Here is a 13552-nt window from a genome sequence, read left to right on the forward strand (position 1 = left end):
CCTTCGTCGGAAAGCCATCAGAGTCTCTTTTGATGGCCAGCATTTCTTGTAGTATAATTACACTCTCTTTCAAGACAGAGCCAGGATCCGCTAGATGGGATCATCTGACTGTTCTATTTTAACAAATATGTCAAATAAAGTGAAGTATTTTGTGCGTAATAGAAATTAGATCTTTCATGGAGTTTCCAGAGGATTGCCTTTCACTCACTCCTGGCTTATTAACCAGTTTGGATAAATAGATTGATAAGAAAGCAGCTCTTACTCCTAAAGTTTAGGCCGTCTCAAATGAATGACTGTTAACATATGTCTGCCCCACAGAGACAGATCACTTCTAATAAGTGGGTTCTCTATATGTCACTGATTGCAGACATACTAACTAGAGCTATCGGTATGGTCTTGAATGTGAAAACTCTTATTTTCTCATATGAAAATGTAGTTTTTCATACTTCCAAGAAAAGTGCCTTAAGCATGTTCTTCAATGTGTGCGCGCACGTGGACATTCATATGCAACTACGTTTCCATACAGAGTCTCAAAATCATAGATATATTCATACCTCAGTAAGAATACATGTTGCAATTTACATCCTGCGTGCAGACTGGCCTTGTAGCTCAGTGGCAGAGCACAAGTCTTGTAAACCAGGGGTCATGAGTTCAAGCCTCATCAGGGCCTTTTTACATGAGTCTTTCTGTATGTTGTTTTCAAGTCATTCTTCCCTGGAGTCACACCTTGCTTTAGGATTGCTTATTGCCAAGCTTCCCTTTCCTGCTTTCATATTATCAAGAAAATATCATGAAGATCATTGAATTATAAATTATTGCCTCACCCCTTCCGATCGCCTGACGATCGCCTGACGAACGCCTGACGAACGCCTGACGAACGCCTGACAAACGCCATTCTCACCCTGCCGGGCAAAGCCAAATAAGCCATGCATATTTACAGTTCCTTTGAAAGGCAGAGCGAGGACTAGGACCTCTGTTCCGACTGAATCTGCATCCACAGAAAGGATGTTATAAGGCCCTACAAATATCACCAAGGAGATGTGAAATTCTTCCCTCATAAAATACTTTTTTTCCCAGATACCCCGGCTCTTAGGCAAATGAGGTTACTCCTCAAAACCCCACCCCCACTCACCATAAATATCCTTCTCTCCTGCTGTCCATTCAAATGATACAAGATATCTTGTACATAGAGAGAAAGGGAGAATAGGCAGACTTGTGCTTCAAAGATTTGGTGACCTTGGATGGGTGGGTTGAATGAAGAAGTGAACCTGGTTTCTGGGAAAGGAGTATCGAGATGAAGATGAGGAAAAGTGAACATGGACCACATTCATAGGTTAGAGAAATACATTTAATAGGTTGAATGGTTTTGAAAAGTGAACTTCGAGCAGTAATTGTTGTTTTTTAAATTGCAAATAAATTAAAAATGAATGAGGGATTGGAGGCACACTCTGAGCAGAAAAGCACCATAAGCTGCTATGGTGCAACTCAAGATGGTGAATAGAACCTTTAATATGATGATGCTCTTCTTTTGCTAGTTTTTTCAAGTCACCTTTTATTGTAAGTAGCTGATACAGCATTTTTTGCAGCTCTTCAGTTTATGGTTATCATGTGAGAACACTGTTTTCATCATATTTATTATTCTACAAATGTATTTTTAAATGCACTGATGTGGTGTTTGCATGAAATGCAAGATGGCACATCATGGAATGTTTAAACTGAGCATCTCGTAGGATATGTGATATTTGGCACCCAGAGGAGTAGGACACGTAGATCCTATAAGAAGTAAAGACTCTCTAGCAAGGGCCGTCCATACTCTGAGTTTAAACTTTACTTTTTGTGAAATGGTTTATGAAAAACAACACGGCTGCTCCAGGTGAGGCTCGAACTCACAACCTCGGCATGGCTCAGTGCAAGTACTGCTGTATAAGTACCGCGCGCTAACCGATTGCGCCACTGGAGCTCTCTCTTTTCACATCTCCCCAGGTGAGCCATCTACAGCTGACCAAGTAGATGACAGACACTGCTCCATCATTCACTGTGCAAGATCGACTCACATGCTAGCATGTTATCATGACTATTAAAAATACAGTCCAAACGGAATAGATTCTATAATTGTCCTATAACATATGCTCTGTCTACTCAAAACCCCATAGAATTATATCTTGACAGTTCTGACAAAGTCTAGGGGAATCTTATGAATATTTGTAATTAGCACATAGTAAGAATTTCCCAAAAATGAAATGTAGGTCCCTAATTGGGGGAAGACGTGGAATGTGAGATCTTGCCTCAGCTGTTTTTTTTCTTTTTTAGGTACAGTATATTGACACTTCAGTACCTTTTGTGAAGCAAGGTTTCAGATGGGGCTGTAGGGCAGACGAGGTGGCCGAGTGGTTAAGGCGATGGACTGCTAATCCATTGTGCTCTGCACGCGTGGGTTCGAATCCCACCTTCGTCGGAAAGCCATCAGAGTCTCTTTTGATGGCCAGCATTTCTTGTAGTATAATTACACTCTCTTTCAAGACAGAGCCAGGATCCGCTAGATGGGATCATCTGACTGTTCTATTTTAACAAATATGTCAAATAAAGTGAAGTATTTTGTGCGTAATAGAAATTAGATCTTTCATGGAGTTTCCAGAGGATTGCCTTTCACTCACTCCTGGCTTATTAACCAGTTTGGATAAATAGATTGATAAGAAAGCAGCTCTTACTCCTAAAGTTTAGGCCGTCTCAAATGAATGACTGTTAACATATGTCTGCCCCACAGAGACAGATCACTTCTAATAAGTGGGTTCTCTATATGTCACTGATTGCAGACATACTAACTAGAGCTATCGGTATGGTCTTGAATGTGAAAACTCTTATTTTCTCATATGAAAATGTAGTTTTTCATACTTCCAAGAAAAGTGCCTTAAGCATGGTCTTCAATGTGTGCGCGCACGTGGACATTCATATGCAACTACGTTTCCATACAGAGTCTCAAAATCATAGATATATTCATACCTCAGTAAGAATACATGTTGCAATTTACATCCTGCGTGCAGACTGGCCTTGTAGCTCAGTGGCAGAGCACTGGTCTTGTAAACCAGGGGTCATGAGTTCAAGCCTCATCAGGGCCTTTTTACATGAGTATTTCTGTATGTTGTTTTCAAGTCATTCTTCCCTGGAGTCACACCTTGCTTTAGGATTGCTTATTGCCAAGCTTCCCTTTCCTGCTTTCATATTATCAAGAAAATATCATGAAGATCATTGAATTATAAATTATTGCCTCACCCCTTCCGATCGCCTGACAAACGCCATTCTCACCCTGCCGGGCAAGCCCTGCCGGGCAAAGCCAAATGAGCCATGCATATTTACAGTTCCTTTGAAAGGCAGAGCGAGGACTAGGACCTCTGTTCCAACTGAATCTGCATCCACAGAAAGGATGTTATAAGGCCCTACAAATTTTACCAAGGAGATGTGAAATTCTTCCCCCATAAAATACTTTTTTTCCCAGATACCCCGGCTCTTAGGCAAATGAGGTTACTCCTCAAAACCCCACCCCCACTCACCATAAATATCCTTCTCTCCTGCTGTCCATTCAAATGATACAAGGTATCTTGTACATAGAGAGAAAGGGAGAATAGGCAGACTTGCTTCAAAGATTTGGTGACCTTGGATGGGTGGGTTGAATGAAGAAGTGAACCTGGTTTCTGGGAAAGGAGTATCGAGATGAAGATGAGGAAAAGTCAACATGGACCACATTCATAGGTTAGAGAAATACATTTAATAGGTTGAATGGTTTTGAAAGTGAACTTCGAGCAGTAATTGTTGTTTTTTAAATTGCAAAGAAATTAAAAATGAATGTGGGATTGGAGGCACACTCTGAGCAGAAAAGCACCATAAGCTGCTATGGTGCAACTCAAGATGGTGAATAGAACCTTTAATATGATGATGCTCTTCTTTTGCTAGTTTTTTCGAGTCACCTTTTATTGTAAGTAGCTGATACAGCATTTTTTTCAGCTCTTCAGTTTATGGTTATCATGTGAGAACACTGTTTTCATCATATTTATTATTCTACAAATGTATTTTTAAATGCACTGATGTGGTGTTTGCATGAAATGCAAGATGGCACATCATGGAATGTTTAAACTGAGCATCGCGTAGGATATGTGATATTTGGCACCCAGAGGAGTAGGACACGTAGATCCTATAAGAAGTAAAGACTCTCTAGCAAGGGCCGTCCATACTCTGAGTTTAAACTTTACTTTTTGTGAAATGGTTTATGAAAAACAACACGGCTGCTCCAGGTGAGGCTCGAACTCACAACCTCGGCATGGCTCAGTGCAAGTACTGCTGTATAAGTACCACGCGCTAACCGATTGCGCCACTGGAGCTCACTCTTTTCACATCTCCCCAGGTGAGCCATCTAGAGCTGACCAAGTAGATGATAGACACTGCTCCATCATTCACTGTGCAAGATCGACTCACATGCTAGTATGTTATCATGACTATTAAAAATACAGTCCAAACGGAATAGATTCTATAATTGTCCTATAACATATGCTCTGTCTATTCAAAACCCCATAGAATTATATCTTGACAGTTCTGACAAAGTCTAGGGGAATCTTATGAATATTTGTAATTAGCACATAGTAAGAATTTCCCAAAAATGAAATGTAGGTCCCTAATTGGGGGAAGACGTGGAATGTGAGATCTTGCCTCAGCTGTTTTTTTTTCTTTTTTAGGTACAGTATATTGACACTTCAGTACCTTTTGTGAAGCAAGGTTTCAGATGGGGCTGTAGGGCAGACGAGGTGGCCGAGTGGTTAAGGCGATGGACTGCTAATCCATTGTGCTCTGCACGCGTGGGTTCGAATCCCACCTTAGTCGGAAAGCCATCAGAGTCTCTTTTGATGGCCAGCATTTCTTGTAGTATAATTACACTCTCTTTCAAGACAGAGCCAGGATCCGCTAGATGGGATCATCTGACTGTTCTATTTTAACAAATATGTCAAATAAAGTGAAGTATTTTGTGCGTAATAGAAATTACATCTTTCATGGAGTTTCCAGAGGATTGCCTTTCACTCACTCCTGGCTTATTAACCAGTTTGGATAAATAGATTGATAAGAAAGCAGCTCTTGCTCCTAAAGTTTAGGCCGTCTCAAATGAATGACTGTTAACATATGTCTGCCCCACAGAGACAGATCACTTCTAATAAGTGGGTTCTCTATATGTCACTGATTGCAGACATACTAACTAGAGCTATCGGTATGGTCTTGAATGTGAAAACTCTTATTTTCTCATATGAAAATGTAGTTTTTCATACTTCCAAGAAAAGTGCCTTAAGCATGGTTTTCAATGTGTGCGCGCACGTGGACATTCATATGCAACTACGTTTCCATACAGAGTCTCAAAATCATAGATATATTCATACCTCAGTAAGAATACATGTTGCAATTTACATCCTGCGTGCAGACTGGCCTTGTAGCTCAGTGGCAGAGCACTGGTCTTGTAAACCAGGGGTCATGAGTTCAAGCCTCATCAGGGCCTTTTTACATGAGTCTTTCTGTATGTTGTTTTCAAGTCATTCTTCCCTGGAGTCACACCTTGCTTTAGGATTGCTTATTGCCAAGCTTCCCTTTCCTGCTTTCATATTATCAAGAAAATATCATGAAGATCATTGAATTATAAATTATTGCCTCACCCCTTCCGATCGCCTGACGAACGCCTGACAAATGCCATTCTCACCCTGCCGGGCAAAGCCAAATAAGCCATGCATATTTACAGTTCCTTTGAAAGGCAGAGCGAGGACTAGGACCTCTGTTCCGACTGAATCTGCATCCACAGAAAGGATGTTATAAGGCCCTACAAATTTCACCAAGGAGATGTGAAATTCTTCCCCCATAAAATACTTTTTTTCCCAGATACCCCGGCTCTTAGGCAAATGAGGTTACTCCTCAAAACCCCACCCCCACTCACCATAAATATCCTTCTCTCCTGCTGTCCATTCAAATGATACAAGGTATCTTGTACATAGAGAGAAAGGGAGAATAGGCAGACTTGTGCTTCAAAGATTTGGTGACCTTGGATGGGTGGGTTGAATGAAGAAGTGAACCTGGTTTCTGGGAAAGGAGTATCGAGATGAAGATGAGGAAAAGTGAACATGGACCACATTCATAGGTTAGAGAAATACATTTAATAGGTTGAATGGTTTTGAAAAGTGAACTTCGAGCAGTAATTGTTGTTTTTTAAATTGCAAATAAATTAAAAATGAATGTGGGATTGGAGGCACACTCTGAGCAGAAAAGCACCATAAGCTGCTATGGTGCAACTCAAGATGGTGAATAGAACCTTTAATATGATGATGCTCTTCTTTTGCTAGTTGCTTCGAGTCACCTTTTATTGTAAGTAGCTGATACAGCATTTTTTGCAGCTCTTCAGTTTATGGTTATCATGTGAGAACACTGTTTTCATCATATTTATTATTCTACAAATGTATTTTTAAATGCACTGATGTGGTGTTTGCATGAAATGCAAGATGGCACATCATGGAATGTTTAAACTGAGCATCGCGTAGGATATGTGATATTTGGCACCCAGAGGAGTAGGACACGTAGATCCTATAAGAAGTAAAGACTCTCTAGCAAGGGCCGTCCATACTCTGAGTTTAAACTTTACTTTTTGTGAAATGGTTTATGAAAAACAACACGGCTGCTCCAGGTGAGGCTCGAACTCACAACCTCGGCATGGCTCAGTGCAAGTACTGCTGTATAAGTACCGCGCGCTAACCGATTGCGCCACTGGAGCTCACTCTTTTCACATCTCCCCAGGTGAGCCATCTAGAGCTGACCAAGTAGATGACAGACACTGCTCCATCATTCACTGTGCAAGATCGACTCACATGCTAGCATGTTATCATGACTATTAAAAATACAGTCCAAACGGAATAGATTCTATAATTGTCCTATAACATATGCTCTGTCTATTCAAAATCCCATAGAATTATATCTTGACAGTTCTGACAAAGTCTAGGGGAATCTTATGAATATTTGTAATTAGCACATAGTAAGAATTTCCCAAAAATGAAATGTAGGTCCCTAATTGGGGGAAGACGTGGAATGTGAGATCTTGCCTCAGCTGTTTTTTTTACTTTTTTAGGTACAGTATATTGACACTTCAGTACCTTTAGTGAAGCAAGGTTTCAGATGGGGCTGTAGGGCAGACGAGGTGGCCGAGTGGTTAAGGCGATGGACTGCTAATCCATTGTGCTCTGCACGCGTGGGTTCGAATCCCACCTTCGTCGGAAAGCCATCAGAGTCTCTTTTGATGGCCAGCATTTCTTGTAGTATAATTACACTCTCTTTCAAGACAGAGCCAGGATCCGCTAGATGGGATCATCTGACTGTTCTATTTTAACAAATATGTCAAATAAAGTGAAGTATTTTGTGCGTAATAGAAATTAGATCTTTCATGGAGTTTCCAGAGGATTGCCTTTCACTCACTACTGGCTTATTAACCAGTTTGGATAAATAGATTGATAAGAAAGCAGCTCTTACTCCTAAAGTTTAGGCCGTCTCAAATGAATGACTGTTAACATATGTCTGCCCCACAGAGACAGATCACTTCTAATAAGTGGGTTCTCTATATGTCACTGATTGCAGACATACTAACTAGAGCTATCGGTATGGTCTTGAATGTGAAAACTCTTATTTTCTCATATGAAAATGTAGTTTTTCATACTTCCAAGAAAAGTGCCTTAAGCATGGTCTTCAATGTGTGCGCGCACGTGGACATTCATATGCAACTACGTTTCCATACAGAGTCTCAAAATCATAGATATATTCATACCTCAGTAAGAATACATGTTGCAATTTACATCTTGCGTGCAGACTGGCCTTGTAGCTCAGTGGCAGAGCACTGGTCTTGTAAACCAGGGGTCATGAGTTCAAGCCTCATCAGGGCCTTTTTACATGAGTCTTTCTGTATGTTGTTTTCAAGTCATTCTTCCCTGGAGTCACACCTTGCTTTAGGATTGCTTATTGCCAAGCTTCCCTTTCCTGCTTTCATAATATCAAGAAAATATCATGAAGATCATTGAATTATAAATTATTGCCTCACCCCTTCCGATCGCCTGACAAACGCCATTCTCACCCTGCAGGGCAAGCCCTGCCGGGCAAAGCCAAATAAGCCATGCATATTTACAGTTCCTTTGAAAGGCAGAGCGAGGACTAGGACCTCTGTTCCGACTGAATCTGCATCCACAGAAAGGATGTTATAAGGCCCTACAAATTTCACCAAGGAAATGTGAAATTCTTCCCCCATAAAATACTTTTTTTCCCAGATACCCCGGCTCTTAGGCAAATGAGGTTACTCCTCAAAACCCCACCCCCACTCACCATAAATATCCTTCTCTCCTGCTGTCCATTCAAATGATACAAGGTATCTTGTACATAGAGAGAAAGGGAGAATAGGCAGACTTGTGCTTCAAAGATTTGGTGACCTTGGATGGGTGGGTTGAATGAAGAAGTGAACCTGGTTTCTGGGAAAGGAGTATCGAGATGAAGATGAGGAAAAGTGAACATGGACCACATTCATAGGTTAGAGAAATACATTTAATAGGTTGAATGGTTTTGAAAAGTGAACTTCGAGCAGTAATTGTTGTTTTTTAAATTGCAAATAAATTAAAAATGAATGTGGGATTGGAGGCACACTCTGAGCAGAAAAGCACCATAAGCTGCTATGGTGCAACTCAAGATGGTGAATAGAACCTTTAATATGATGATGCTCTTCTTTTGCTAGTTTTTTCGAGTCACCTTTTATTGTAAGTAGCTGATACAGCATTTTTTGCAGCTCTTCAGTTTATGGTTATCATGTGAGAACACTGTTTTCATCATATTTATTATTCTACAAATGTATTTTTAAATGCACTGATGTGGTGTTTGCATGAAATGCAAGATGGCACATCATGGAATGTTTAAACTGAGCATCGCGTAGGATATGTGATATTTGGCACCCAGAGGAGTAGGACACGTAGATCCTATAAGAAGTAAAGACTCTCTAGCAAGGGCCGTCCATACTCTGAGTTTAAACTTTACTTTTTGTGAAATGGTTTATGAAAAACAACACGGCTGCTCCAGGTGAGGCTCGAACTCACAACCTCGGTATGGCTCAGTGCAAGTACTGCTGTATAAGTACCGCGCGCTAACCGATTGCGCCACTGGAGCTCTCTCTTTTCACATCTCCCCAGGTGAGCCATCTACAGCTGACCAAGTAGATGACAGACACTGCTCCATCATTCACTGTGCAAGATCGACTCACATGCTAGCATGCTATCATGACTATTAAAAATACAGTCCAAACGGAATAGATTCTATAATTGTCCTATAACATATGCTCTGTCTATTCAAAACCCCATAGAATTATATCTTGACAGTTCTGACAAAGTCTAGGGGAATCTTACGAATATTTGTAATTAGCACATAGTAAGAATTTCCCAAAAATGAAATGTAGGTCCCTAATTGGGGGAAGACGTGGAATGTGAGATCTTGCCTCAGCTGTTTTTTTACTTTTTTAGGTACAGTATATTGACACTTCAGTACCTTTTGTGAAGCAAGGTTTCAGATGGGGCTGTAGGGCAGACAAGGTGGCCGAGTGGTTAAGGCGATGGACTGCTAATCCATTGTGCTCTGCACGCGTGGGTTCGAATCCCACCTTCGTCAGAAAGCCATCAGAGTCTCTTTTGATGGCCAGCATTTCTTGTAGTATAATTACACTCTCTTTCAAGACAGAGCCAGGATCCGCTAGATGGGATCATCTGACTGTTGTATTTTAACAAATATGTCAAATAAAGTGAAGTATTTTGTGCGTAATAGAAATTAGATCTTTCATGGAGTTTCCAGAGGATTGCCTTTCACTCACTCCTGGCTTATTAACCAGTTTGGATAAATAGATTGATAAGAAAGCAGCTCTTACTCCTAAAGTTTAGGCCGTCTCAAATGAATGACTGTTAACATATGTCTGCCCCACAGAGACAGATCACTTCTAATAAGTGGGTTCTCTATATGTCACTGATTGCAGACATACTAACTAGAGCTATCGGTATGGTCTTGAATGTGAAAACTCTTATTTTCTCATATGAAAATGTAGTTTTTCATACTTCCAAGAAAAGTGCCTTAAGCATGGTCTTCAATGTGTGCGCGCACGTGGACATTCATATGCAACTACGTTTCCATACAGAGTCTCAAAATCATAGATATATTCATACCTCAGTAAGAATACATGTTGCAATTTACATCCTGCGTGCAGACTGGCCTTGTAGCTCAGTGGCAGAACACTGGTCTTGTAAACCAGGGGTCATGAGTTCAAGCCTCATTAGGGCCTTTTTACATGAGTCTTTCTGTATGTTGTTTTCAAGTCATTCTTCCCTGGAGTCACACCTTGCTTTAGGATTGCTTATTGCCAAGCTTCCCTTTCCTGCTTTCATATTTTCAAGAAAATATCATGAAGGTCATTGAATTATAAATTATTGCCTCACCCCTTCCGATCGCCTGACAAACGCCATTCTCACCCTGCCGGGCAAAGCCAAATAAGCCATACATATTTACAGTTCCTTTGAAAGGCAGAGCGAGGACTAGGACCTCTGTTCCGACTGAATCTGCATCCACAGAAAGGATGTTATAAGGCCCTACAAATTTCACCAAGGAGATGTGAAATTCTTCCCCCATAAAATACTTTTTTTCCCAGATACCCCGGCTCTTAGGCAAATGAGGTTACTCCTCAAAACCCCACCCCCACTCACCATAAATATCCTTCTCTCCTGCTGTCCATTCAAATGATACAAGGTATCTTGTACATAGAGAGAAAGGGAGAATAGGCAGACTTGCTTCAAAGATTTGGTGACCTTGGATGGGTGGGTTGAATGAAGAAGTGAACCTGGTTTCTGGGAAAGGAGTATCGAGATGAAGATGAGGAAAAGTGAACATGGACCACATTCATAGGTTAGAGAAATACATTTAATAGGTTGAATGGTTTTGAAAAGTGAACTTCGAGCAGTAATTGTTGTTTTTTAAATTGCAAAGAAATTAAAAATGAATGTGGGATTGGAGGCACACTCTGAGCAGAAAAGCACCATAAGCTGCTATGGTGCAACTCAAGATGGTGAATAGAACCTTTAATATGATGATGCTCTTCTTTTGCTAGTTTTTTCGAGTCACCTTTTATTGTAAGTAGCTGATACAGCATTTTTTGCAGCTCTTCAGTTTATGGTTATCATGTGAGAACACTGTTTTCATCATATTTATTATTCTACAAATGTATTTTTAAATGCACTGATGTGGTGTTTGCATGAAATGCAAGATGGCACATCATGGAATGTTTAAACTGAGCATCGCGTAGGATATGTGATATTTGGCACCCAGAGGAGTAGGACACGTAGATCCTATAAGAAGTAAAGACTCTCTAGCAAGGGCCGTCCATACTCTGAGTTTAAACTTTACTTTTTGTGAAATGGTTTATGAAAAACAACACAGCTGCTCCAGGTGAGGCTCGAACTCACAACCTCGGCATGGCTCAGTGCAAGTACTGCTGTATAAGTACCGCGCGCTAACCGATTGCGCCACTGGAGCTCTCTCTTTTCACATCTCCCCAGGTGAGCCATCTACAGCTGACCAAGTAGATGACAGACACTGCTCCATCATTCACTGTGCAAGATCGACTCACATGCTAGCATGTTCTCATGACTATTAAAAATACAGTCCAAACGGAATAGATTCTATAATTGTCCTATAACATATGCTCTGTCTATTCAAAACCCCATAGAATTATATCTTGACAGTTCTGACAAAGTCTAGGGGAATCTTATGAATATTTGTAATTAGCACATAGTAAGAATTTCCCAAAAATGAAATGTAGGTCCCTAATTGGGGGAAGACGTGGAATGTGAGATCTTGCCTCAGCTGTTTTTTTTCTTTTTTAGGTACAGTATATTGACACTTCAGTACCTTTTGTGAAGCAAGGTTTCAGATGGGGCTGTAGGGCAGACGAGGTGGCCGAGTGGTTAAGGCGATGGACTGCTAATCCATTGTGCTCTGCACGCATGGGTTCGAATCCCACCTTCGTCGGAAAGCCATCAGAGTCTCTTTTGATGGCCAGCATTTCTTGTAGTATAATTACACTCTCTTTCAAGACAGAGCCAGGATCCGCTAGATGGGATCATCTGACTGTTCCATTTTAACAAATATGTCAAATAAAGTGAAGTATTTTGTGCGTAATAGAAATTAGATCTTTCATGGAGTTTCCAGAGGATTGCCTTTCACTCACTCCTGGCTTATTAACCAGTTTGGATAAATAGATTGATAAGAAAGCAGCTCTTACTCCTAAAGTTTAGGCCGTCTCAAATGAATGACTGTTAACATATGTCTGCCCCACAGAGACAGATCACTTCTAATAAGTGGGTTCTCTATATGTCACTGATTGCAGACATACTAACTAGAGCTATCAGTTTGGTCTTGAATGTGAAAACTCTTATTTTCTCATATGAAAATGTAGTTTTTCATACTTCCAAGAAAAGTGCCTTAAGCATGGTCTTCAATGTGTGCGCGCACGTGGACATTCATATGCAACTACGTTTCCATACAGAGTCTCAAAATCATAGATATATTCATACCTCAGTAAGAATACATGTTGCAATTTACATCCTGCGTGCAGACTGGCCTTGTAGCTCAGTGGCACAGCACTGGTCTTGTAAACCAGGGGTCATGAGTTCAAGCCTCATCAGGGCCTTTTTACATGAGTCTTTCTGTATGTTGTTTTCAAGTCATTCTTCCCTGGAGTCACACCTTGCTTTAGGATTGCTTATTGCCAAGCTTCCCTTTCCTGCTTTCATATTATCAAGAAAATATCATGAAGATCATTGAATTATAAATTATTGCCTCACCCCTTCCGATCGCCTGACGAACGCCTGACAAATGCCATTCTCACCCTGCCGGGCAAAGCCAAATAAGCCATGCATATTTACAGTTCCTTTGAAAGGCAGAGCGAGGACTAGGACCTCTGTTCCGACTGAATCTGCATCCACAGAAAGGATGTTATAAGGCCCTACAAATATCACCAAGGAGATGTGAAATTCTTCCCCCATAAAATACTTTTTTTCCCAGATACCCCGGCTCTTAGGCAAATGAGGTTACTCCTCAAAACCCCACCCCCACTCACCATAAATATCCTTCTCTCCTGCTGTCCATTCAAATGATACAAGGTATCTTGTACATAGAGAGAAAGGGAGAATAGGCAGACTTGTGCTTCAAAGATTTGGTGACCTTGGATGGGTGGGTTGAATGAAGAAGTGAACCTGGTTTCTGGGAAAGGAGTATCGAGATGAAGATGAGGAAAAGTGAACATGGACCACATTCATAGGTTAGAGAAATACATTTAATAGGTTGAATGGTTTTGAAAAGTGAACTTCGAGCAGTAATTGTTGTTTTTTAAATTGCAAATAAATTAAAAATGAATGTGGGATTGGAGGCACACTCTGAGCAGAAAAGCACCATAAGCTGCTATGGTGCAACTCAAGATGGT

At 40.7% G+C, this 13552-nt stretch overlaps 11 non-coding genes across 11 annotated transcripts; 6 read left to right on the forward strand and 5 right to left on the reverse strand.

Moving 5' to 3' along the window:
* Positions 1 to 1865: 1865 nt before the first annotated feature.
* Positions 1866 to 1960, reverse strand: TRNAI-UAU (transfer RNA isoleucine (anticodon UAU)). Its single transcript has 2 exons — positions 1923 to 1960; positions 1866 to 1901 (listed from the first exon to the last, which is right to left on the reverse strand). It is a non-coding gene; the product is annotated as a tRNA-Ile (tRNA).
* Positions 1961 to 2373: 413 nt separating this feature from the next.
* Positions 2374 to 2455, forward strand: TRNAS-GCU (transfer RNA serine (anticodon GCU)). Its single transcript has one exon. It is a non-coding gene; the product is annotated as a tRNA-Ser (tRNA).
* A 589-nt stretch (positions 2456 to 3044) lies between these two features.
* Positions 3045 to 3116, forward strand: TRNAT-UGU (transfer RNA threonine (anticodon UGU)). The gene has a single exon. It is a non-coding gene; the product is annotated as a tRNA-Thr (tRNA).
* A 1162-nt stretch (positions 3117 to 4278) lies between these two features.
* Positions 4279 to 4373, reverse strand: TRNAI-UAU (transfer RNA isoleucine (anticodon UAU)). Its single transcript has 2 exons — positions 4336 to 4373; positions 4279 to 4314 (listed from the first exon to the last, which is right to left on the reverse strand). It is a non-coding gene; the product is annotated as a tRNA-Ile (tRNA).
* Positions 4374 to 5458: 1085 nt separating this feature from the next.
* Positions 5459 to 5530, forward strand: TRNAT-UGU (transfer RNA threonine (anticodon UGU)). The gene has a single exon. It is a non-coding gene; the product is annotated as a tRNA-Thr (tRNA).
* A 1162-nt stretch (positions 5531 to 6692) lies between these two features.
* Positions 6693 to 6787, reverse strand: TRNAI-UAU (transfer RNA isoleucine (anticodon UAU)). The gene is made up of 2 exons: positions 6750 to 6787; positions 6693 to 6728 (listed from the first exon to the last, which is right to left on the reverse strand). It is a non-coding gene; the product is annotated as a tRNA-Ile (tRNA).
* A 414-nt stretch (positions 6788 to 7201) lies between these two features.
* TRNAS-GCU (transfer RNA serine (anticodon GCU)) lies at positions 7202 to 7283 on the forward strand. Its single transcript has one exon. It is a non-coding gene; the product is annotated as a tRNA-Ser (tRNA).
* A 589-nt stretch (positions 7284 to 7872) lies between these two features.
* On the forward strand, positions 7873 to 7944 carry TRNAT-UGU (transfer RNA threonine (anticodon UGU)). Its single transcript has one exon. It is a non-coding gene; the product is annotated as a tRNA-Thr (tRNA).
* A 1165-nt stretch (positions 7945 to 9109) lies between these two features.
* TRNAI-UAU (transfer RNA isoleucine (anticodon UAU)) lies at positions 9110 to 9204 on the reverse strand. Its single transcript has 2 exons — positions 9167 to 9204; positions 9110 to 9145 (listed from the first exon to the last, which is right to left on the reverse strand). It is a non-coding gene; the product is annotated as a tRNA-Ile (tRNA).
* Positions 9205 to 9617: 413 nt separating this feature from the next.
* On the forward strand, positions 9618 to 9699 carry TRNAS-GCU (transfer RNA serine (anticodon GCU)). Its single transcript has one exon. It is a non-coding gene; the product is annotated as a tRNA-Ser (tRNA).
* Positions 9700 to 11509: 1810 nt separating this feature from the next.
* On the reverse strand, positions 11510 to 11604 carry TRNAI-UAU (transfer RNA isoleucine (anticodon UAU)). Its single transcript has 2 exons — positions 11567 to 11604; positions 11510 to 11545 (listed from the first exon to the last, which is right to left on the reverse strand). It is a non-coding gene; the product is annotated as a tRNA-Ile (tRNA).
* Between the last annotated feature and the right edge of the window lie 1948 nt (positions 11605 to 13552).

This window comes from Triturus cristatus, chromosome 12 (assembly GCF_964204655.1).
Source record: "Triturus cristatus chromosome 12, aTriCri1.1, whole genome shotgun sequence".
NCBI classification, from domain to species: domain Eukaryota; kingdom Metazoa; phylum Chordata; class Amphibia; order Caudata; family Salamandridae; genus Triturus; species Triturus cristatus.